This window comes from Peromyscus leucopus, chromosome 7 (genome assembly GCF_004664715.2).
Source record: "Peromyscus leucopus breed LL Stock chromosome 7, UCI_PerLeu_2.1, whole genome shotgun sequence".
Taxonomy (NCBI): Eukaryota; Metazoa; Chordata; class Mammalia; order Rodentia; family Cricetidae; genus Peromyscus; species Peromyscus leucopus.
Window position 1 is genome coordinate 116908214 of NC_051069.1, and position 18947 is coordinate 116927160.

The following is an 18947-nucleotide window of genomic DNA, read 5'->3' on the forward strand; positions in this document are numbered from 1 at the left end:
AGAAGGAAAGCTCTTGGTTTCTTTGTGTTGAGCTGTCATGTTTGTGAGGTTAGGTCTCCTTTTGCTGTCAGGCTGGCCTCTCTACTTGAGGGTACTAGGAATCCTCCTGCCTCAGGCTCCTTAGCAGCTAGCACTACCGGCCCATGCCACCATGCCCTGCCTGACAGTATTTTTAGATATGAAGTTAACTACATATCACAAGGGTTAAAATTGTAGCTTTTTGTAAAATCCTTTTTAATGTATGAACAGATAACTTAAAATTGCATCTCTAGCTCATTGGTCATTGCTGATTTATACCAAGTTTAAAATAAGATGGTGTGCTTATTCTTACCAAATTCAGAAACTACATTATTAAAGTAACATTTTACCAGGAATGCAATTCTGTAATACTAACTCGTGAAATATTATTTTAATTATGTAAAGATGTGGTACATTTGTTTATGCTGCATTTGTTTAACAATGTAAGAATGTGTGTTTAATTATTTAAAGATGTGTTGCCTTTGTTTCACCTTGCCTGCCTAAGGCACCTGATTGGCCGAATAAAAAGCTGAATGGCCAACAGCTAGGAAGGAGAGGGATAGCTGGGGCTGGTGGGCAGAGAGAATAAGTAGAAGGGAAATCTAGGCTCAAGAGAAGAGGAGAGAAGAGAAAAAGGGAGAAAGAGAGGAACACGCCCAGGGCCAGAAGCCAGGCAGCTGCCAGGCAGACAGGAGAAGCAGTGAAAGTCAGATACACAGAAGGAAAGAAAAGTCAAAAGCCCAGAGGCAAAACGTAGATGAAGAGAAACAGGTTAAGTTGTAAGAGCTAGTGGGACGAGCATAAGATAAGGCCGAACAATGCAGAACTAATAAGAAGTCTCCATGTCATGATTTGGGAGCTGGTTGGTGGCCTCAAAGGAAAAAACTGGTATGTTAACTTCAACTTCTAATATCTTTTTGTTTTGTTTGTTTTATTCAAGACAGTTCTCTGTGTAGCCATGGCTGTCCTGGAACTCACTCTGTAGACCAGGCTGGCCTTGAACTTGGAGATCTACCTGCCTTTGCCTCTGCCTCATGAGTGCTGGGATTAAAGGTGTACACCACCATTGCCCAGCTCTAATATTTTTTAAATCATAAAATCAACACACATTTATGCATATGTTTTGGTTTATTAAATCAAACATTATGCAAATTATTTGCCTTCAATTACAATATTTTAAACAAGCTACTTAGCTATGAAGAAATCTTCAAGGTGATTCATTTTAAAGACTCCAACTGAGATAAAGATTAATATTCATACAAAAGCCCATCATGAAACATTTCTATTTGTATCTTCACTGGTCAGTTGGAAATTTTCCTCATGGTCCCATGCAGAAAATAAATAAATAGCTTTAATTTCTTAGTGCTTCATGTGTGATTTTTGAGGAGAAGGTTGCTGTATGCATTCTTGGTATTTAATATTATCTAGTTAATATTGTATAGAAAAGTAGAATATCATTTTTCTTTTTTTTTTCCCCTGAGACAGGGTTTCTCTGTGTAGCTTTGCACCTTTCCAGGATCTTGCTCTGTAGACCAGGCTGGCCTCGAACTCACAAAGATCCACCTGGCTTTGCCTCCCGAGTGCTGGGATTAAAGGCGTGCGCCACCACCGCCCTGCAAATATCATTTTCTAAGTTGGAATCTGTTATTTAACCCAGTGTGAGACAGCAATTCAACAAAATCTATTCTTTTACTTTGATGTAAAATGCAGGAACTTAGTCTGTTACTTTATACATTTTTCTATTATCAGGCAAACTGTGCATTACTTAGTAGTGATAGAATTTCATCATTTAAGTTTTTATGTTGGGCTCCATGGCACCTACTTGCCTGCCTTGTCTAATGACCTGGTCCTTAGTTGTCAGATGAAGAAACTGAGCCTTGGGGATGACACAAGGCAAGTGAACAGATTTGAGCCTGTGTCTGACCAGGAGCCATTGAGCACGGTGACTCAGAAAACACTTGATGTCATAAGAATGAAGCTGTAATCCTTAATGTGTGCACACTTAGGTCTCTACAGGTGAATGGACACAGTCTGGAAGCAGTCCTTTATTTATTCTGGAAGCTCACACCCTTTACTCCTGGATGAACACTTTGCTAGTAAGTTTGGAGGGTGAAAAGACAAATGAGCCTCAGTCCCCTTTCCTAGAGGACCTCATGGTGCCACAGAGAGAAGAAAGATGGCTGACCCCCTTCAACCTGCACTGTTCTAGCTTAGAAAGATTGAGGAATGAGCAGCTCATTCTTTCCTTGGTCAAAAGTTTTCTGTTGAGAAATGAATTTCTGACAGGAAGAGATCAAATAAGATGGACAGACGGACTGACAGTCTTGTCCTCTGAGTATTTGCTCATTTGTTCAATTAGATGCCGAAGCTTGAAGGTAACCTCACTAACTCTGTCTTTTGCCTGAACAATAGCTGCATCAGGGCCGAGTTCTCAAACTCAATGACGTAAGCGGATGACTGTACAAACAGAAAAAGTGGGGCCCTGGCGTGCTTTTTAGAATGGTCTCAGTCTCTTCCCTTGCTTCTCTTTGTGCTGTTGTCTTCCCAGTCTCTCTCCCCCCGATTTTCACAAGCGAGGTGTCACACCATCTTCATCTGCCTTTTTGCCCACACTGTCAATCTGTTCTCTGTCTATCCAATAGTTATTCTTATAATAACAATGAATTGTGTGGTAACCCGTTGACCTGGAAGTATATTTACACCTTCATGAACATCAAATTTATGGTCATGTAAATGCCTCTGGTGCTGAGAAAATCTTATGAATGCTCTGGGGAAGTCTCTCTTTACATAGAGCTGAATTGTGTGTGCTGAAGTATAGATGCTCTTCGTCTGTTCTTAACACATTTAGAAAATAGCCAATCACCCATCTACCGTGTAAGAGTTTTCTTTATTAGAATTCCATTATTAATTCAGCCTTCAGCCTTCACTTGGTTTCAAGCCTGAGTAACCACAGTTCTTTTAACCTTCACTCACAGCTCTTAGTTTTCAAACCCTTTAATCAACTTTATGGCTCTCTTTTGAATGCCTCCCCAGCTCTCCAGCTCCCTCTGTGGTTGCTGCACTGAGATCTGGACACAGAACTTTAATAAGTTTCCAGTCAGTCTGAGCGTGATGGCTCTGCATACCAATCTTATGCTTGAATAGCGATATTGTGTTCAGCCACGAGCTACACAGGCATGGACTCACCAGCCTCCTCCCTCCGAATGACACAAACCATGTAGAATTAGATTCTAAGCAAATGATGTGTTCGCCAGGTGAATGTGAAGTAGAATGTCCCTTGTGCACCATATAACTTGGATAATAACACCAAGGATTGAGAATTTCGACAGTTTATTATTCTCTATTTTCCAGTCTTAATTTTAATAGGTATACTAAAATTATGCACTCCTAAGGAAGAAATAAAATGGTTAATAAAGATGAAAAATATCCATTCTTACAAGTAATAAAAATTCAAACTAGAGTGAAACATCCTTTGTTTGTTGTCGTGTAGTTAAGGACTTAAAAATTCTTGCATAATATGGAGAAATAAACACTCTTCAAACACTGTCGGAAAAATTGGGCAACTGTTACAGGCAGTGTTGTGGGATATTTGTACACTATGTGGAGATATATTGCTGTGGTTGTTTTAATAAAGAGCTGAATAGCCAATAGTTAGGCAGGAGGTTGGCGGGATTTCCGGGAAGAGAGAGGAAGTCGGAGGAAATAATCAAGGCACAAAAGAAGCCAGGAGACACAGAAAGGAAATAGGAGAGACAAGATGGAAGAGAGGGAACACCACGTGATAGAACATAGATTAATATAAATGGGTTAATTTAAAATATAAGAGCTAGTTAGGAACACACAAATTGTCGAGCAGAGTCAGGTGGATCTTCATGAGTTCGAGGCCAGCCTGGTCTACAGAGCGAGTTCTAGGACAGCCAGGACTACAAAGAGAAACCCTGTCTCAAAACAAACAAATGAAAAAGGACAAATTGTCAAATGAATGAAAAACAAGACTGGAGAGCTGGCCTAGCGCTTAAGAGCACTTGTTGCTCTCACAGAAGACTTCGTTTCGATTCCCAAGACTTTGGTTAGAGACCCATATGGCGGCTCCCAACCATCCAAACCTCCAGTTCCAAGGGATCCAAAGTCCTATTCTGACTTCTTTGAGCATCAAGAACATGTGTTGTGTACATACATACATGCAGGCCAAACATTCATACACATAAAATCGATCTTTTAAAAATTCCATGTTCATTTGAATTTCTGATATTTTGTTTCATATTTGAGTCTCTATATGGTCCTTTTTCATGAACGCCCAATTCAGTACACACTTTTGAATGCTTATTGTTTTGGTGTGTAAAGAAAGAGCATACTTGGGTTTAAACATTTCAGTGTTGTCATTGTTGACAGAATGACATCACGTAAGTCATTTAACCGCAGACCACAGCTCCCTCTTTACAGCGGGACAGGACTATTGGAAATGGAAATGGAAATCAGAATGTAAGGTTTATATGGTCCATAGCTATTGCTCTTGTTGGCTCTGCTCATCCTCCTTAGCCAGGTTGTTGATCTAATGCCAGAAGAATAAGCAGATGTTCAAGGCTGGAGACAGAATACACTACTCTGAACATGTTGTACCAAGCAGAAACAGAGTTCTTGGGGGGTAAGATAGACTTTTTTTTTGAGACAGACTCTCACAATGTAGGCCTGGCTCACCTGGAACTTACTATGTAGACCAGACTAGTCTTTAACTCGTAGGGATCCCCTGCCTCTCCATCTCACCATGCCTGACTTGATAGGACTCTCAAGGGTTCTGAGACTGTAAGAAACATTGAAACTACAGCTGTTACTTGTCCTTTTATCTCTAAATGAAGAGAAACTTCCTGAAAAAAATCAGGCCTCTGGAACAAGAATGTTGTCATTATCCTAGTCCAAGAATAGAACTGGAAATGTATTAGGCCTATAATCTATGTTTGTTGAACTATTAACATAACAGATTGAAAAAAAAATTCTTCTCTTTTAGGAGGCAATGTTGTTTCAATCAATTGTGATTATTTTTCTTTTTTTCCCCCGCTTTTTTTTTCTTTTTTGAGACAGGGTTTCTCTGTGTAGCTTTGTGCCTTTCCTAGAACTTACTTGGTAGCCCAGGCTGGCCTTGAACTCACAGAGATCCACCTGCTTCTGCCTCCCGAGTGCTGGGTTTAGAGGCATGCACCACCACGGCCTGGCTCAATTGAGATTTTTTAAAAAGAGTTAGAGGCTTCCTGTGTTTCCCAGGATGACCTTGAGTTTATGGGATCAAACTCCACCTACCTCAGGTCCCTGAGCATCCAAGACTACATGTGCATACCACCGTACCCAACTCAGGGATCGTGTATTTTAAAGAACTATTCTCTTTTGTCTTTTGAAAATGGTAAACTGGCTTTGATTTTTTTTTTTTTTAGATCAAGGGAAATAAGTATTGGAGATGCTTTAGGACAGTTTATTCCTGGGGAAGAAGAAGAGAAAACAAGGCTTTGACAGAGCAAGCGACACTGGAGCAGGGAGAAGATGACTGTCGTGACTTGAGTTAGGGAAAAGATGGTCCCAGTGGAACTGTGTCCATAAGGTTAAATGTGCTTAGAAATAGGCCAGGACATTCCTAGTCCATCTTCAGTGTGAACTTGAGGCTGGTGTCCAGTGACATAATTTTTATGTAATGGATAATTAGGTGATCAAATGTGTAGATTGAACTTGGGTCAATTAATGATCTGGTTAGTTTTCATGAGAATGAGACTTTGCAGTTCCTACAAGGGACTTCTTGCTCTCTAGAGAGACACCTGTCCTGTTCCACGAAAGCTCAGCTGCATCCTGCTACCTCTGAACACAGCTGCAGCACAACTGTGCATGAGTTGTGACTGAGCAATGCAGAGCCTTTGGGCTGGTACAGCTGTGAAGTGGCGGTCGCTGTTACACCCCTCATATTGACAAGGCTTTCTAATGACTGTAATTGTCGGTGACAATCAGCATGTAAACTTGGCCCTGACTCGAGATCTGCATCTGTCAACCATGATGACTTTTATGTTCTTCTACTGGCTCCCACCAAGGAAGAGCTGTATGACCAGCCATCCAGAGGCTGCTGCGGTGCTCAGGAAGGAGTCTCTTGAATGATAGAAAGGAGACAGGAAGGAGTCTCTTGAATGATAGAAAGGTGTTTGGTGTGACTGTCCTGCTTCAGTGAGGCAGCTGCTCTCACAAAGAACTGATGGGGCCTCATGCATCATAGTGACCTGTGTGAGTTTACCATTTGATTTCTCAAGTCACCTGGAAGGTAGGCTCCTTCTGCATTTTTGTGACATCTGTCTGTCTACCTACCTACCTATCTATCTATCTACCTACCTATCTTCTATCTGTCTGTCCGTCTGTCTATCTACCTACCTATCCTCTATCTATCTTTCTATCTATCTATCTACCTATTATCTATCTACCTATCTATCTACTTATCTATCTACCTATCATCTATTTATCTACTTATCTATCTATCATCTATCTACCTATCTAACTACTTATCTATCTATCTACTTACCTATCTATCATCTATCTATCTGTCTGTCTGTCTATCTATCTACCTATCATCTATTTATCTACTTATCTATCTACTTACCTATCTATCATCTATCTATCATCTATCTATCTATCATCTATTTATCTATCTACTTATCTATCTATCATCTATCTACTTATCTATCTATCTATCTATCTATCTATCTATCTATCTATCCATGCCATGAAGTGTGAAGGTCAGAGGACCTTACCAGGAGTTGATTCTTTCCTTCCACCATGTGGGTCCCAGAGGACAAACTTGGGTTTTCTGGCTTGGCAGCCAGTGCCCTTCGCCCCCTGAGCCATCTCTGACCCTCTTTCTGCATTTTGTGTCGTGCTTTTATTCAGTACTATGTCAAAGATTGTAAATGCCGACTGATGCTCGGGTAGAGTTTTTATAGCTAGAGTCAGGGACACGGCAGGTGGATCTTCAGAAAGTGAACAATGGAAAAGGGTATTTTACTAATCATTGTAGGTTGTCAATAGTCACAAACATTCCCAAACAAGGAACAGGTCCGAAAAAGTCATGTCTGTCTGTGTCCCACTGCTGTATCTTGAAAGTCCTTGGAACAAAAATACAATTAGAAGACACAGGAAATAGGTGATTACTGCCAAGTTGAATTTATTTATATCTTTCAATTTGTGTACACTGTCAAATACTGTTAGTTTAAACAGCTTATGCTACCTTGGTGCCTGGGTGGCCTAGCAGAGTAGAATAGACTTCACTCTCGTTGACTGACTGTTTCACCATTCAGCCTCAGTTTCCTATTTTGAAAAATGAGGATAATACCCATTTACACTTTAGAGTTATGGGGACTGTTGAAGTCTACGAGCCATGTGTAATGGCTCATGCTTGTAATCACAGCACTTGGAAAGGTGAAGCAGGAGGATTGCCCTGAGTCTGAAGCCATCTGAGCTACATTAGTAAGTCTCAGGCCAGCCTGGGCTACAAAGTGAGAGACCTTTTATCAAAGCAAACCAAACAAAAGCCAGGGTCGGGGAGGTGGCTCCCTCGGTAAAGTACTGGCTGTGCAACGAGGACCTGTGTTTGATCGCTAGCAGCGGTGTGAAAAGCCAGGTATGGTAGTATAGACTTATAATCCCAGTGCTAGGGGAGCAGAGCCAGGAGGGGCCCAGGCTCACAGCCTCGTCTAATTGGCATAATGCAGGCTAATGAGCGACCCTGTCTCAAACAAACAAGCAAACAAACAGGTGGACAACACCTAAGAAACAGCATTCAAGGTTGCTTTCTGACCTTTACATACTAGAACACATAGACACGCATACACACCAAAGGTTTATTGCACATTTCTACATGGGGTGTAAGCTCCATGTAGGCCAACATGGAGACACGGTAACTCTTAAACTGTCCAGTATCTCTGGTGATTTGCCATTTATAACTAAACTCCACACCAGAGTCGTAGCATCATACTTAAAATGCCCAATTTAGAGTTGCTCACCCTGTGAAGGACCAGGAAAATCTCAACCTGAATGAGAAAAGGCACTTACACAACACCAGCACCAAGATGGCACTGCTGTTGGAATAACCTGACATGGATGTTAAAGCAGCTGTCATAATTGCTTTAAACATCACTACAGACATTCATGAAATAAACGGAAAAACAGAAGTTATGAAAAGAACAAGATGAGTGAGGCTGGGCAGAATGGCACACACCTTTAGTCCCAGCACCTGGGAGACAGAGGCAGGTGAATCTCTGTGAGTTTGAATCCAGCCTGGTCTACAGAGTGAGACCCTGTCTCAAAAACAAAAACAAAACAATAGAATAGTGCCTTATTCAATCATCACCAAAGAAGCTTCCTGCAGCAGACTGGAACAGATGCAGAGACTCAAAGCCAGACATGAGAGAGAGAGAGAGAGAGAGAGAGAGAGAGAGAGAGAGAGAGAGAGAGAGAGAGAGAGAGACTTTGGAACATATGCCTCTATGTGGGATGTCTCCATTAAATCCCTCCCACCAAAGCTTAGGAAAGCCAATGCAAGAGGAGGCAGAAAGAATGTAAAAGCCAGAGGAGATGGGGATGGAGGACACCAGGAGAACAAGGTTCTTTGGATTATCTGAACAAGGTTCATGTGAACTCACAGAGACGGATAGCATGCACAGGGCCAACATGGGTCTCAACGAGATCCTCTGTGTATATATTATAACTTTCAGCTTAGTATTTTTATAGATATATGTGAATGAGTGTGTGAATGAGTGGGTCTCTGATTCTTGTGCCTGATCTTGGGGCTCTTTTCCTTCTGTTAAGTTGCCTGGTCCAGCCTCAGTGTTATAGTTTTTGTTTTATCTTATTATGTTTTCTGTTGTCATATTTGGTTGTTATCTCTTAGAAACCTATTCTTTCTAATAAGAGACAGAAAGGGAGTGGATCAGGAGGGGAGGGAGAAACTGGGAGGAGTAAAGTAAGGGGAAACTGTAAACAGGATACATTGTAAGAGAAAATAATATATTTTCAATAAAAAGATAAAATAAAGAAAGAACAAAATAAACATATTTAAAAAAAGAAAAAAGTATTTAAATTTAGGAAAACTTTACCCTCCTGAGTAGACCCAATGATGATGAGAAAGAACCAGTGAGGAAAACTGGACCAGTGCGGGAGTGGGGTGGGGTGGGGTGGGGGGGAGAAGTCACATCTTAATGATGGAGAACAGTGTTTTCATAGAGCCTCACAGACTATGGAATAATGATCAAAGGTTTAAAATTTCTGAAGCCCCAGGGGACAAAAAAAAGAGTGTAAATCCAGGGGGAAAATGGAGGAAATAATTACTAAAATCTCTTCGAATTTTGTAAAAGACATAAACTTACAGATTCAAGGTGCTTGGGGAACCTGAACAGGATAAACCTCTAAGACTTCCATCTCCACATGCATCACAACCAGTGTCCAAAGTTAAAGACCAGGGACCACCTGGGAGGGAAGGAGTGCATGACGAACGAACGGGGCATCAGAGATGATGAATGACAGACACCAGGAGCACGGGCACCAGCCAGTGTTAGCACATGCTTCCACACCGAAAGAGCCCTACAGACAACACAGTATCCTGGAGGACAGTCCTAGATCAACGGAAATTTAAGATTAGGAAACTCAAGGACCAAAGAATTGTTTTGTTTTTTATTTATTTTTTTATGTACTGGGATGGTCGTGTTGGAGGAGGGAGAGAGTGGGAAAGCAATGAAATATATATATTAATAGAGGGAGGCATTATGGGACTAAGGTGAAACCTGATGCTAGGGAAATTCCCAGGAATCCACAAGGATGACCCCAACTAAGACTCCTAGCAATAGTGGAGAGGGTGCCTGAACTGGCCTTCTCTGTAATCAGATTGGTGACTACACTAACTGTCATCATAGACCCTTCATCCTAACTGATGGAAGCAGATGCAGAGATCCACAACCATGCCCCACACTGAGCTCTGGGAGTCCAGTCGAAGAGAGGGAGGAGGGATTAAAGGAGCAAAGGGGGGGGGGTCAAGATCATGATGGGGAACCCACAGAGACAGATGACCCAAACTTGTGGGAGCAGATGGACACTAGACCAACAACCGTGGAGCCTGCATGGGACCAACCTAGGCCCTCTGCATGTGGGTGATAGTTTTGTAGCCTGGTCTGTTTGTGGGATCCCTGGCAGTGGGACCAGGATCTGTCCCTGGTGCATGAGCTGGCTTTTTGAAGCCTATTCCATATGGTGGGACGCCTTGCTCAGCCTTGATGCAGGGAGGTGGGGCTTGGTCCTGCCTCAACTGCATGTGCCAGGCCTTGTTGACTCCCCATGAGAGGCCTTACCCTTTCTGAGGAGTGGATGGGGGTGGGCTGGGGGAGGGGAGGAGGGGAGGGGAGGGAGAGGGAACTGTGGTTGGTATGAAAAATGAATTTAAAAATTAATTTAATAAAAAAATTTAAAAAGAGAAACTCACGGACACTTGGGTTAAAATAATGCTTATATTCTTGGTTGTGAGCCTAGCTTTTAAATGACTGAGCCATCTCTCCCAGGCCAAGTTAAAAGAATTCTTAACCAGGCACAGTAGTACATGCCTTCCATCCCAGGATCTCACTGTATAGCCTCGCTGGCCTGGAGCTCACTATGTAGACTAGGTCGGCCCCCTAGAGGTCCCCTGATTTTACCTCCCCAGCCCTGTTCCACAGCACCACACCTGCTATTCTCCACTTTTTAAAGTGACTGACAGTTGAAAGCAAAATTGCAATATTGCTGTGCCTTCCTGTGTCTAAGGAGACAATATTTAAAACAATTAAAAATTATATAGTTAAGGTTTCATTTAAAATGATAAGATATTTGCCAGGCGGTGGTGGCGCACGCCTTTAATCCCAGCACTCGGGAGGCAGAGGCAGGCGGATCTCTGTGAGTTCGAGGCCAGCCTGGGTTACCAAGTGAGTTCCAGGAAAGGCTCAAAGCTACACAGAGAAACCCTGTCTCGAAAAACCAAAAAAAAAAAAAAAAAAAAAGAAAGATATTCATACTAGGAGATACTAATGAAGAACAAAACTATAGAAAGATACAGTGAAAAGCATTATAGATAAAGCAAAGTAAAATATAAAATGTTCAAGCAGCCCACAGATAGGAAATGGAAAACAGGAGACAAAAAAAGAATGAAAAGAAAATAATAAAACGGCAGGCATAACTTCTGCTATTAATAATTACAAGGTGTGTGGTATAGTCTAAACAGGGACGAGACAAATATTGTTAGGATGGGCTTCAATGACATGGCTACAATGCAGTCTATGGGAAAACCATTTTGAGCACAGCGCTGTCAGGAGGCTAAGAAGTAAAAGATAGGCTGTTCCGGCATGACTTAAAAAGGCTGGAATGGCTCACATACAGTGGACATCAGAGCGAAAAGTTACTGGGGATAAGCGACCCCACACAGAGGTAGAAGAGACCAAAGTTCACCAAATGATAGCACTTCCAAACACACGGGGACCAGTGACAGAATCCAAGAAAGAACCAGGCAAAGTGACGCTTCCACAGCCCTCTGAGTACTTCATAGAACTGGACAAGAATCCAACAGGGACAGGGAACCGCAGCAGCAGCAGACCCGCTTGACATGTGGAGATGACTGTGCGCGAGGCCACAGGAGAGCGTGCGTTTCTTCTCAAGTACGTGGGGAACACTGGACATTTAGGCAGCAGGGCCCCGAAGGTGACAAACCATTCTGCTGAGGGTGTTGACTGCTCCTGGAGAAGAACTCACAGTCAGTGTGGAATTTCACCTGCCAAACATGACCCAGGGGTCCGTTGCGTGTCTGCCATTCCCAGAAACGTCTGTATCTTTCCTACTGAGTCTCGTCCAGAGCCTTGCTGTGTATGGAATCGGGGGTCTCCATTCCTCTAGCACCAACCCCCCCCCCCATGGCTCACCCTTCTGGCCGCCACCCGTTGGAATGGTTGGAGTGCCACTGTTCTGACAGTGGCCACACCTTATCTTCGCAGGATTTGCTCATTGCTAGTCCCACAACTGCACACAAGGAGCTGTCCTTGCCAACATGTTTGTCTCTGTGCGTGCCTCTTGGGGACAAAGTACGCATTCATCTATGCTCTTGGCAGTGCTAGAGAGCAGGCGACATTTTATTCCCCTTTATTCTAACCTCCAGCCTTGGAATAAGCCTGGAGCAGGGCTTGGCTATGTGGTAGATGATAGGGCAGGGCTTGGCTATGTGGTAGATGATAGGGCAGGGCTTGGCTATGTGGTAGATGATAGAGCAGGGCTTGCCTATGTGGTAGATGATAGAGCAGGGCTTGGCTATGTGGTAGATGATAGAGCAGGGCTTGGCTATGTGGTAGATGATAGAGCAGGGCTTGGCTATGTGGTAGATGATAGAGCAGGGCTTGGCTATGTGGTAGATGATAGAGCAGGGCTTGGCTATGTGGTAGAGGTTCAGTAAATATTTGTGAGTCAAATGAAAGCATGTCCTAAAGCGTATATGCTCAATGAGGGATTCTGAACTGATGAACGCCAGTTTGACCCTCTTGTTAAAATGCCAGTGTTCCTGGAATATCACATTATCAGAAGGAGTAGAGGATAGTTTCTGCTTGGTTTTGCCCAGATTCTTCTGGCCCCAAAGCACATTCCACTCCACTCCCCTCCTCAGGCAGGCAAGAGTTAACAGAGGATGGTGCCATACCCTGTGTGGCCAGCAGATGTCAGAAGAGAAGCATTATTTATGGGAGGAGGAAGGCAGGGAGAGAGAGCGCAGAGTGAACCCCTGGGATAGAAGCTTCCACACACTGTCACCTGTGGGCACGGTGCCTTGCCACTGTGCTCACCACATGGCAAGAGCTTCAAAACACATGGAGTAAAAGACACATTCTCCCCCATACTTTCACACTCTTCTCTGGTTCTCCCCCCCCCCCAACCGGGTTGCCTTGTCCATTCTTAACAGCTCGAACTATTTAGGAGGCCCCCAGGCAGTGGAGCCAGGACCTGTCCTTGGTGCATGAGCTGGCTTGTTGGAACCTAGGGCCTATGCTGAGACACTTTGCTCAGCCTTGGTGCAGAGAGGAGGGGACTGGACCTGTCTCAACTGAATCTACCAGGCTGGCCTGAATCCCCAGGGAAGTCCTTGCCTTGGAGGAGGTGGGAATGGGGGGTGGGAGGAGGGAGGACAGGGGAATCCGTGACTGATATGTAAAATTAAATTAATTATAAAATAAAAATATTTATTAAAAAAAGAAGTCTCGTTGCAACTTGATATACCATGGCTGGTTGATATCCATGATTGATATCCAAAGCCTGCCCTTTTCTGAGGAGAAACAGTGGAGGAAGAATGGATTGGGGTGGGCGTGGGGGGGATAGGGAAGATGGGGGAGGAACTGGGAGAAAAAGAGGGAGGGGAAACTGCAATGGGGATGTAAAAACAAACAAATATGAAAAAGAAATGAGAAAAGATCGCCAGATCACAAACACAGGTGTATCTCTCAGAGGGTTCCAGGCAAGGGTTTCTGATGCTGGGCTTGGCTACAGTACCCTTAGTCGACAAGTCCTATACTGTCCCCTCTCAGCTGCCAGCAGGTGGGCAGGCTCGAACTTCTCAGACCTCTCTGCACTCAGGGCAGGCTAGCACTGAAGACACACCCGCTTCTCCATCAGGCTTAGAGCAGGAACTCCGAGCCAAGTTAGCGAGGTTGGAGACAAAGCCCAGAGGTGGGAGCCAGCCTTGACAGGGCACCTGCAGCAGGCCAAAGACATGCCAGGGGCTTTCCTGCCCAAGGCCGCTTGGTCTGCTGCTAACCAAATTGACTCAGCGTCACCAGCTACCAGACAAATTGCCTTTAAAGTAGTTTGTTTCTAAAGTGGTAGATTTCTCAGGTCCCTTGTGGTCCGTGTTTAGTCCTAATGAGAAAAACATACTTTGATGACTGGCTCTCAGGTCATCTCATGAACTTTCTAGAATGGTGCATCTCATGAGACTCCACACACAGCTCTTGCTGTATCTGTAGGACCTTGGGACACAGTCTTAGGTTTCACAGATTCTAGATCTTTTTTGTTATTGTTTGTTGTTTTTTGGGTTTTGCTGTTGTTATTGATTTTTTTTTCCCCGAGACGAGGTTTCTTTGTGTGTTCTGGCTGTCCTGCAACTCACTTTGTAGACCAGACTGGCCTTGAACGCACAGAGATCCATCTGCTTCTGCTTCCTCCCGAGTGCTTGGATTAAAGGTGTGTGCCACCACCGCCCGGCAATTCCAGACCATTTTAAACACGTATTTGCATCTCACTAGTAACTTCAAAATTAAGACAGCCACATATTTGTGATCACGTGCACTATGGAAAGCCAAGGCGTATCACAGGCTCTGTAGGCTTTCCAGTTCAGTGGAGCAGGGATGTGAGGACACGGAACCTCTGTTGACAGCAGGCGGCATAGGCATGCCTGACCGACTCCAGTGAGCCTGGTGAAGCCGTCCCTGGTATATTCACACAGCAAACGGAACTAAGCCAGATCCTAGCTTTAAACACAGGGGTTCATAACATGTCACAAACAACAACGAAAAAACAAGCATACAAAAAAATGTTTCCATTAAAGGGACTTTTAACACTAAATGTTAGGAACTCTATTTTATAGGACATAAGTAAATTGTCTGGTATATCCGGAAATGCAGTGGTAATTAGAGATACGAAGCTCGGGTGAGCCTTCAGCAGCTGGACTGTGGTGTGCCTGGGTGTGGCTCCCCACACTCACCCTCCTCTGGACACTCCAAGCTCTTGGAATCCCATCGGTTTCCAGATCTCTTTGTATATGGCCCCTGTTGCCTCCTCTACCTTTTTCTCCAGGTGGGCTTCAGGCACAAGTGTGGTCGTCTGCCTGGCTCTGCGCCTCTCACACTCTTCTGATTTCTCACTCCTTTTTCTGCTGAGGCCTCTGCCAGCTCGGCAGTCCAACTTCCTTCACTAGGGTCTTCCCGCCGGCTCCTACTGAATCCATGCTGTGAGTTCCTAGTTCCAGATGTTGTTGTTTCCCGTTCTTATGGGTATATGTGAGTTTATCTTAAAGATTCCAATAGTTAAAATTCCCCTTATTTTCATCTGTTTCCCAGTTTTCTTTGCGTGGTTAAAACTCTTTAAGTCCCTTTCTGAATTGTCTGTAGATCTTTCTCTATTGCCTGTTTGTCTTTGGGGTCTTGTAATTTGATGTTTTTCTAAGCATGCCTCATGCCTCATGACCTGATGCATTTCAAAGTTTCCTATAGTAAACATTGAGTTGCAGAAGCTGAACTCAGTGTTCAGACCTTTATGGAGTGGTGCCTGGGTGTGTGTGTGTGTGTGTGTGTGTGTGTGTGTGTGTGTGTGTGTGCGCGCGCGCGCATGCGCGCGCGCGCGTGCGGCACCAGAGTTAAGAAAAGAGAGGTTTGAAGGCAAGGGAGGTTAGCTGGGGCGTGAGAAGAGCCAGCGCGGTGAAAGAGGACTCCCGGACAAGCAGGCAGCAGTCAGAGCACTGAGCAGCACACTGGTCTTGCCTCTTCAACCACTCCAGGCGCCCAGGGACCCTTCAGTTTGTTGTCACAAACGTGGGCAGCAGGCAGGATGGACAGATTACTCATCCCTCTTATTCCTTCATGGCTCCTTGACATCCAAGTTGAAAATTCACGACTTACTAGGGAACTGGTCAGCGTGCCAGGATTTAGGATTTCCCCAGGCGTGCGCCTGCCCAGAGCACACTGAGCAGACACCGGCGTCTCCTGTGTGCTAGGCTCAGCCTCATAATCCAAAGGCGTATCCGCTGTCACATGGTCGCCATTGTTTTTCAAGCCCAGAGAAGAGGTAGAGGGACATGCTCAGTGTTAGATGGCAGGACTGAGATCTGGAACCAGGGTCGTGATCAAAGTCCCTGGCCTAACGCGCAGCGTCTTCCCTTCAGGAAAACTGAACTGTTCAGCTGTCTTCCGTTGTGTGCCTTCCCGTTTTGCTTGCTCCGAGCTCTGCTCCCATGCTTGTCGCATTTGCTTAATATTTTCAAACCAGATTATTAGTCTTGGAAACAGAACACTGAATAATGATCAAGGTGAACTGAAAGAATTTAATATTAATTAATAGAAGAGAGTATTAAAATACGTAATCGGTATTTGTGAAGACTCATGCTACATTTAAATTCTATTTTCTCCTTGCATGCAAATCGGGAAATTTGGTGTTGATTCTGACTTACATGTTGGGAGACTTGTAGGACTTTCTATATGATGTTGAAACTGCTGGATGCTTGTGTCCCTCTCAGAAGCAGAGTGAGGCTCACCTGTGCAGAAATGCGCTTGCATCTGGGAGCACACAGAAATCAATGTGGTGACAGGTAGATGGCCAAGTCCGGTTCTGTGAGGCATGCCTCCCTCGTGGGACTCCCTCCCAACTGGTGCAGTAGGCTCCAGAAGGCTGAGCGCTTGTAGACTCAGCTGGTGGCCTGCTTTACAGGACAGGTCAGAATTCCCCACATACACTCTGCGTATTCAACCACAATTAGCAAGCTAAGTGACATCAGAGATTTTCTGCTTGAGGGGAAATCTGACAGCCCAGAAAACAAATCAAGCTTGGATTCCAAGGTGTCAGAGTAGGCTTCCTGTATTATAAATTATATAATTCACCCTCAAGGCAATTTTCATGTCAGTTTTTCGTAACTCGATAAACTATCACAGGAAGAAACATTTAGTGTTATACCCACTGCTGAATAATACAGACTTTGAGAGATTAGTGTGATGCCATAAAACGACGTTGTATCTCAGCCTGCAGTAGAAGAATCCATCTTACCCACCTGCTATCAGCATGTCCCTTGGAATGTCTCCTCTTGCTCTCCAGCATGGAAATAAAAAGCAGCTGAAAATAGAAAGCTAAAACGTACATGTGTCTGCATTTCCATCTCTATAACCTTAACCACTCCTGGTGGCCCTTTCTTTGAAATGGACCAGTTCCAAGGGACTGCTTATTAGGCGTTTGTATTTCACTGAGTAATTCTGTCAAGTTGATTTGTGTAAGAAGTGACATCTAGTACCTACACTCGGGCAGATAATTGCTGCGAACCCCAGTGAGCCAGAGAAAAAGATATTTGGACCTCGGGGCCTTTGCAGGGATGATGATGTCAGAGGTCCTTGCAGCCTGCTGGCTTTTAAGGATGTTGAGGTGTGCTGATAGTTATTGTCAGATCAGTCGGCGGGGGGAGGCCTGGGTGCCCTGCTTTACAAGGATCCTAAGGTGGAGTCCAGAGCTGGTCTTAGTGGCCAGCCTGAAGTTTTCTGGTTGCCCCCACTGCGTGGCAGGAGGTGGAGGGGGGATGAGCAGAGGGAAAGGGAGACTGATGTGGGGTGTGGGAAGAGGACGTGGAAGTGTGGAGAGAGGAAGGAGCTATTGTTTCTGGGACTAGAGTGTTTGAGAAACTCCCTAGCTTGGCAGCATCCTGGGACCCTTCTAATCCCCCGGGCTGATAGTCCCACCTCTCTGCACTGAGAAGTGGGAAGAGCCTGGATTTTCTTTTTTTTTTTTTGTTTTGTTTTTGTTTTAGAGTTGTTGTTTTTTTATTTGTTTTTCGTTTGTTTGGTTGGTTTTTTGTTTTGTTTTGTTGAGACAGGATTCTCTCTACATAGCCCTGCCTACCTGTCCTGGAACTCACTCTGTAGACCAGGCTGGACTCAAATTCATAGAGGTCTGCCTGCCTCTGCCTCCTGGGTGCCACCATGCCCAGAAAGAGCATGGATTTTACTCATAAGACAGTCAGTGACAGTCCCTTAGTGACCTCTTAGGGCACTATCCAGAAATAAGAATTTCACTCCTGAAACACTTCTCTTCACCTGTGCATAGCTGACATTTAGGTGGAACTGAAGGACCCCAGCCAGCTGGCTACAGCTCGGTGGTGTGTCCCTGCGGCTGAGAGTATGACCCGGGGAGAGTGCAATTCACTGAACTACGGACACGATGTCAATTTCTTCAGTTTCTGTACACACTCTTGTTTTGTTTTGTTTTGTAGTAATGGGGAATGAACCCAAGACCTCACACACGTTTGCACTTTACCACCGAGCTATACCCTAGTCCCGAACACACTTTTTTAGTGTGAGTGTATTCTGTGTACGGATGCTTCAGTACTCCATTACAGGCTACTTTGAAACAAGTGGGAAAGTGAGGAAACACACTCGGTTTGCACCGGGATTGGTTTCTGAGCTTCTGAGTGTTGGGAGGTCGGCAGGCTTCAGGGTCGCCACTGATAACACGGGTGTCTCCTAGCAGTCTTGCATGGACTTACGTTGGGAGACATATGAAATCCGCTGCTCTACCTGGTCTCAGAAGTGCGTGATAGAGAAGACAGCTGCTGAGATTTTTGTTGTTTTGAGGGTTTGGTGCTGGGTGGATCTGTGTTTAGACACATTCCTGACTGTGAGGACAGTGAAATCCCCAGCAGCACATAGAGGAAGAACTGCTAACTCATTACCTCTCAGTGCAGTCCACGGAGTAGCAGCACCACTAAGAAATCAGCGCTGCTGTAGGTTTGAATGTGTTGCATTCTTATTTCTACTTTCTAATAAATTTTTAAATTACTTTTTAATTTCTCCACCAACCCATCAGTTGTTTGTGAGAGTGTTGTTTACCTTCCATGTAGTTGTTCATTTCTAAAATTATTCTTACTGAGTTCTAGTTTTATTTCACTGGGATTTGAAAAGTTATGAGCTATGATTTTAATTTTTCTGAATTTGCCAAGACTTGTTTTGTTGCCTGACATATCTAACATACCTGTTGCTCATCATGGAGAATGTTCCAGGTGCTAATACGTTCTCTAGAGTAACAGAACTTACAGAGTGAATATATATGTGTGTATGTATATATGTATGGAATTTATTAGAATGACTTACAGGCTTCAGTCCAGCTAATCCAAC

The 18947-nt window shown here is 44.2% G+C and overlaps 1 pseudogene; it reads right to left on the minus strand.

Annotated features, from left to right (window-relative positions):
- Positions 1-1194: 1194 nt before the first annotated feature.
- LOC114694092 lies at positions 1195-16945 on the minus strand (annotated as a pseudogene).
- Between the last annotated feature and the right edge of the window lie 2002 nt (positions 16946-18947).